This window comes from Triticum dicoccoides, chromosome 7B (assembly GCF_002162155.2).
Source record: "Triticum dicoccoides isolate Atlit2015 ecotype Zavitan chromosome 7B, WEW_v2.0, whole genome shotgun sequence".
NCBI lineage: Eukaryota > Viridiplantae > Streptophyta > Magnoliopsida > Poales > Poaceae > Triticum > Triticum dicoccoides.
Genome location: NC_041393.1, coordinates 43,369,035 through 43,375,300, shown reverse-complemented (window position 1 = coordinate 43,375,300; position 6,266 = coordinate 43,369,035). Strand labels below are relative to the sequence as shown.

Genomic DNA, 6,266 nt, shown 5'->3' with positions numbered 1-6,266 from the left:
TTAAGCGTAGTAGTTCAGGCTCGACTTCTTCTTGGCTTGGACTTGTATTATCCCCTCGTTGAAATCCTCATGGGTTACCTGCACAAGTAACGATCCAGATCAGAAACAGTAAACACTATCGACAAAACAGTAATCAGATGTTCTCCGCATAAAGCACATCTAACAATGCAAAGCAGAACATCGCAATTCCGTACGATGGACACTCAAACATGTGCAAATATTTGAATGGTAGCAACTATTGGATGTATGTCCCGATCCCTCAGCCAAAGATCAAACACATGCACACACATGAGAGGCAAATATTTCTTTCAGTTTTAGGATGATTAATCATCAACCGCATTTCCTCATATATCTATGCTACAACCTCCATCCGGAATTAACTGTCACTGAAATGAAAGTATCTTGACGCGTTCCAATGTGTAGATACACTCATTTCAGTGACAATTAATTCCGGACGGAGAGAGAACTTATTAGAGTTCTAATAGGCCTAAACACACACACACAAAAACTGCCCAGACTTAAAAACTCCTAGCACATTACATCTTTCAAACTGATTTCAATTCCTACTTTTTCTGAACACACCTTCATGTGCCAAGATAATTCCAACAAAGAATTTGAAGCAAGTGTAGACTGAGACAGGAAGATATTAAGTAGGCAGCTTTTAAATTAAGAGTCATAAAATTTCTAGCCAGTTCTGCAAATTTATGACTTAGTTTACTCAGTCCACCTGCCAGCTCTTAACTAAACTAATGGTTTTCTCCAAATCACCCGTTCAAAAGGTTTTCAAATGTAAGGGTGTTCATGAAACACCAAACAACATGGCCGATAAGTACAAAGGTATCACTCATTCTACTCCAGCTAGGGATGCAAAGTACAGTTATGAGAATGATATAAAGTCACACCTCTGTGGCATCTCGCCGTAGTGCGAGCATACCAGCTTCTACGCAAACAGCCTTCAGCTGCGCTCCATTGAAATCGTCTGTTGAGCGAGCCAACTCCTCAAAATTCACATCTGGGTTTACATTCATTTTTCGTGAATGGATCTGAAGACAGCCATAAATAGCACATTAGCTCAAGCGTGATTCACCAAAGAAAGAAACAAGATGAACAAACTTAAGCGAATAATAAAGCAACATGCTTTGGAAACCTACTTGCAAGATTCTAGCTCTTGCTTCTTCAGATGGATGAGGGAACTCGATTTTTCGGTCCAAACGACCAGATCGCAGCAGAGCAGGATCAAGGATGTCAGCACGGTTTGTTGCAGCTATGACCTGCAAGTTAACCAATAATGCATCATCAAGCATATGAACAAAATGATCAAATATAACTGATACACAATTATATAACACAACTAAAAGGATTTCTAGCAAAAAGGTACCAATTAATGTACATTCAGAACATCAAATATTGACCAATGCATTCAGAACATCGAATTGTGATCAATACTTTCTGAAAGCAACATGAGCATGACTTTGGCTTCTCTATTACAATGCAACAATGTCTAATCTTGGAAAGAAAGTGAATGGTCAACTAAACCACCCAGACAAGATCAGTCAGTTGGTGCACAGCAGCAAACCAAGAACGAATATTAGCACGTACCTTTATTCTCTCATCACTGCTAAATCCGTCCAGTTGATTGAGCAATTCCAACATAGTCCGTTGAACTTCTCTATCACCACTAACTTCACTGGAAAATAAAGTAAACTTCTTGTTAAAATATGTATGTAACAATGAAAACGTTTTTGTTTCACATGTTTCTAGACTATAAAGCTTTCCCACAGAAGGCAGAATTAGAAGCACAACAAGAATTCTAGCGTTTGTGATCATATATAGAAAATTAACACATCTACACCACATCTGTGGTAAAATCATCAGCCTAAAATAATGTGGGAACGAACTAACCGTCATAAGACATACCTATCGAATCTCTTGGTACCAATTGCATCAATTTCGTCAATGAAAATGATGCAAGGAGCTTTTTCTTTAGCCAGCTGAAAGGCATCCCGGACAAGCTTGGCTCCATCTCCAATGAACATCTGAAGATATCCAAAAGAATATCATCTATCCCTCTACTAGTAAGTAGTAACTATATCCAAGTAATGTACATAAAAAGGATAAGCTTATGCATGATAATGTAATGTTTGGTGTGATTGTTGAACAAGGATATACGATCAAACTGAATTTTAGCCATACCAATGAACTATGCTAAAAAATGTAACTTTCGTGTCCATAGATGATATATTCACCAGCTGCATCACAAAACTGAAAAAAAAACCTTCCAAACTAAGAAATGAAACCTCATGAATACAACAACAACAACAACAACAAAGCCTTTAGTCCCAAACAAGTTGGGGTAGGCTAGAGGTGAAACCCATAAGATCTCGCAACCAACTCATGGCTCTGGCACATGGATAGCAAGCTTCCACGCACCCCTGTCCATAGCTAGCTCTTTGTCGATACTCCAATCCTTCAGGTCTCTCTTAACGGACTCCTCCCATGTCAAAATCGGTCGACCCCGCCCTCTCTTGACATTCTCCGCACGCTTTAGCCGTCCGCTATGCACTGGAGCTTCTGGAGGCCTGCGCTGAATATGCCCAAACCATCTCAAACGATGTTGGACAAGCTTCTCCTCAATTGGTGCTACCCCAACTCTATCTCGTATATCATCATTCCGGACTCGATCCTTCCTCGTGTGGCCACACATCCATCTCAACATACGCATCTCCGCCACACCTAACTGTTGAACATGTCGCCTTTTAGTCGGCCAACACTCCGCGCCATACAACATTGCGGGTCGAACCGCCGTCCTGTAGAACTTGCCTTTTAGCTTTTGTGGCACTCTCTTGTCACACAGAATGCCAGAAGCTTGGCGCCACTTCATCCATCCGGCTTTGATTCGATGGTTCACATCTTCATCAATACCCCCATCATCCTGCAACATTGACCCCAAATACCGAAAGGTGTCCTTCCGAGGTACCACCTGGCCATCAAGGCTAACCTCCTCCTCCTCACAGCTAGTAGTACTGAAACCGCACATCATGTACTCGGTTTTAGTTCTACTAAGCCTAAACCCTTTCGATTCCAAGGCTTGTCTCCATAACTCTAACTTCCTATTTACCCCCATCCGACTATCATCAACTTGTCAGTACAATAACAATACTATATGCAGAGATGCTTACTAATACCTCATGTTAGGATATGTGTCTTGAAGGGCCCCAGCATTCAGTAACTGTTGATAATCACTCCAGGACACAGACAGGTTTCTGTTCTGTAAAATCTGATGCTTCACAAGAAGATGTTCCATGTTTGCCCTTCACAGATCTTTTATGCAGCAACATAATACACTTGAAGGTGACTATGGTATACGTGCACATGTTTTACTTTATGCACTTTTGTTTCTCCCACCGATGTTTAACTAATAATCATATACGAGGGTGTAGTCAACAACGGAAAGAACTAATGGAACAGCCATTTGAGAAAAGATGCATGCACCATTTTACTATCCTTAACAAACTCTCTTTCAGATCAAAGGTGCACATAAAGAGCAAACAGAAACACAAAGTTGCAAGTATCAACATGGTCATACAAAAAGGAACCACAAACTGATACATGATGGAGGCTAGTGAGTGAAGTAATAACCTGTACAAGCTGTGGCCCAGCTAATTTCAGGAATGTTGCATTAGTCTGTGCAGCACATGCACGAGCCATCAGTGTCTTCCCAGTTCCCGGTGGTCCATACAGAAGGACACCTTTGGAAGGACGAATACCCAACTTCTGGAACCGGTCTTTGTGTGTCATGGGCAGGACTATTGCCTCCACAAGCTCCTGAATCTATATCCACTAATACAAGATACAAATGATAAGATAAGATCCAAGAGCAACTGAGCACAGAAACATAACATTATTGATTTATTAAGTGATGGCTCGACCATTCTCGAAGGAGCAATAATAAGACTAAGAACTTGCCACTTTTCAGAGAGGAAACGCAAATAATTCCGATATTTATTCAGATAAAATACCTGCTTTTCAAGACCACCAACATCATTATAATCCTCAGTGGGTTTTTCATCCACTTCCATTGCTTTTACTCGTGAATCATAGTCTGAAGGCAGTGTATCTAATATAAGGTAGCTATCCTTGTTGACTCCGACCAAATCACCAGGCTTGAGCGTGTCTGGGTCAACTAGCCCAGCCACAGGGAGGAATATAGTCTGTAGTCAAAAAACAAATAAAGACGTGAATTTGATTCCTTATGTTCTTAAACTAAATGTCATGCTTAAGATCAAATTTTGGATTTCATAAAACGGTAAGAGCCTTTATCAATGTACAAATATTATCAATACAGATACATGTGAGTTCAGATGAGTCAAAACCATGACTCATGCAGGTATGTTGGAAGTTAACAGTTGGGTCGGTGCAGATTTTAAAATCATCTTTGCACCAAAATGATTCCATGCAAAGATGAGCTGACTTAAAATGCTAGCGTGGCACTACCATGTATGTTAGTCGCTTCCATTATTTTAATCATACTATCTATTTAGGAAACAAAAGGAAGCATCGATCTCATATGACAAAAAATCTAGGACCAGGTAAACAGGGAGTTTCTTACTTGTCTTGTGGAGGTCTTCAAAACAACACATTTGCCTTTCCTTTGTGAGTCTAGATCAATGTTAGCACCATCCTCCTCTGCTTCATCATCGGGGTTTATTTCCAAAACCTAGCACAATTTAAAAAAGCAGAAACCACATAAGTAAAAATAAAAACAATACAAAAAGTATATTCCAAAATTAGAAGAAAAATATGGTAAAATGTCAAAGCATAAGAAAGAGCAACTTCTGTAAATAGCAATTAGTTATCGCATTTCAAGTTGGGTCAAGGATGAAAGTATATTTGGACACTTCAGCTACTAAGAAGCACCATGCCATACTTTAAATATATCATAATATGAAAATTATTAGTGGTTAACCATCATATGTGGGTTTAATGTTAATTTACCCATACATTTTATAGGATACTCAAAATTAATAGGTGTGAAAATACCAGTAACTAAGTTCCGACATGGATAAATATTAGTATTCCTAACCAGGTCGGCTAGAGCTGATAAAAGTAAAACACACAAATTAAAGCATTACTACTACAGTACCACTGCAAGGGCGGACTAGTTAACACTACTGACTTACCAGAGACGTAATAGAAGCAATTTTATACAAAAAACAATAAGTACTTTCTTACAAAGTCTTGCAGTGCTAATGCACATTAGGTTTTGCATTAACTATTAACATATATATCAGAATAAATAATTAAGCAAAAGGAAATTTTACCAGTAAGCATGCAAGTCATACTAAAGCACCTATACAAACATGAAGCTTTCACTGATCTGCCTCGCATGATCTGAGACCAATCTAAGAAGCAGGAAAACACAGCACAGTACACGATCTATAACCAGATTAAGGGCGCAGGAGTAAAATTTGAGGAGCAATCGCGGAATCTACAGGGAAATATTGTACCTCCACGGTGTTGCCGACGAGGTAGGGAAGTTGCTTGTTGAGCTTAATTTTCTCCTGGTTCTCCTTGGCTCTCGAAGGTCTCCACTTCCAGGTTTGTCCGTTGCAGCTCGTCCTGCGCGCCGCCGTCGGCCGAGGGGTGAAACAGAAACGCCAACCGATCAGGCCTAAACCCAAACCCTAATAAGAAATACTCCCTCCGTTCGGAATTACTTGTCGTAGAAACGGATGTATCTAGATGTATTTTAGTTCTAAATACATCCATTTTCGAGACAAGTAATTCCGAACGGAGGGAGTAGAACAGAGGGGCGAGTCCCGCGAGACCCCCTGCTCAGCCCCGGCGGAGGCGAGGGGGGTCTGGGTTTGGTAGGGCGCGGCTTGCCTTGAGGACACGGGTCTCGTTGTCGAGGAGGCGGGAGGCCCGGCCGACGTCCTCGACGGACATGGAGGCCATCTGGTCGTCCTCCGCATCGTCAACGGCCATCGGCGCCGCCGCAGCGGGCGCGGGTGACGACATCGGCGTAGGGTTTAGGGGTGCGGCGGACGAGACGCGGCGTCGAGATAGAGTGAAGGAGGCGAGGAGAGAGACGGAGAGAGAGAAAGTTCGTTCGTGCTTTCTTTCTGGGCAGCTATCTGCGCCGGGGCACCGGCCCAATTGTTGGGCCGGTCGAGCCCGAACCGTCCGATGCGGTGCGCGTCAACCATCAGATCTGCGCGCAAGTGTGTACCTAATGAACCGTTGCAGCAAAAAATAGAATGTTT

The 6,266-nt window shown here is 41.7% G+C and overlaps 1 pseudogene; it reads right to left on the bottom strand.

Moving 5' to 3' along the window:
• Positions 1–6,021, bottom strand: LOC119341733 (annotated as a pseudogene).
• Positions 6,022–6,266: the final 245 nt, after the last annotated feature.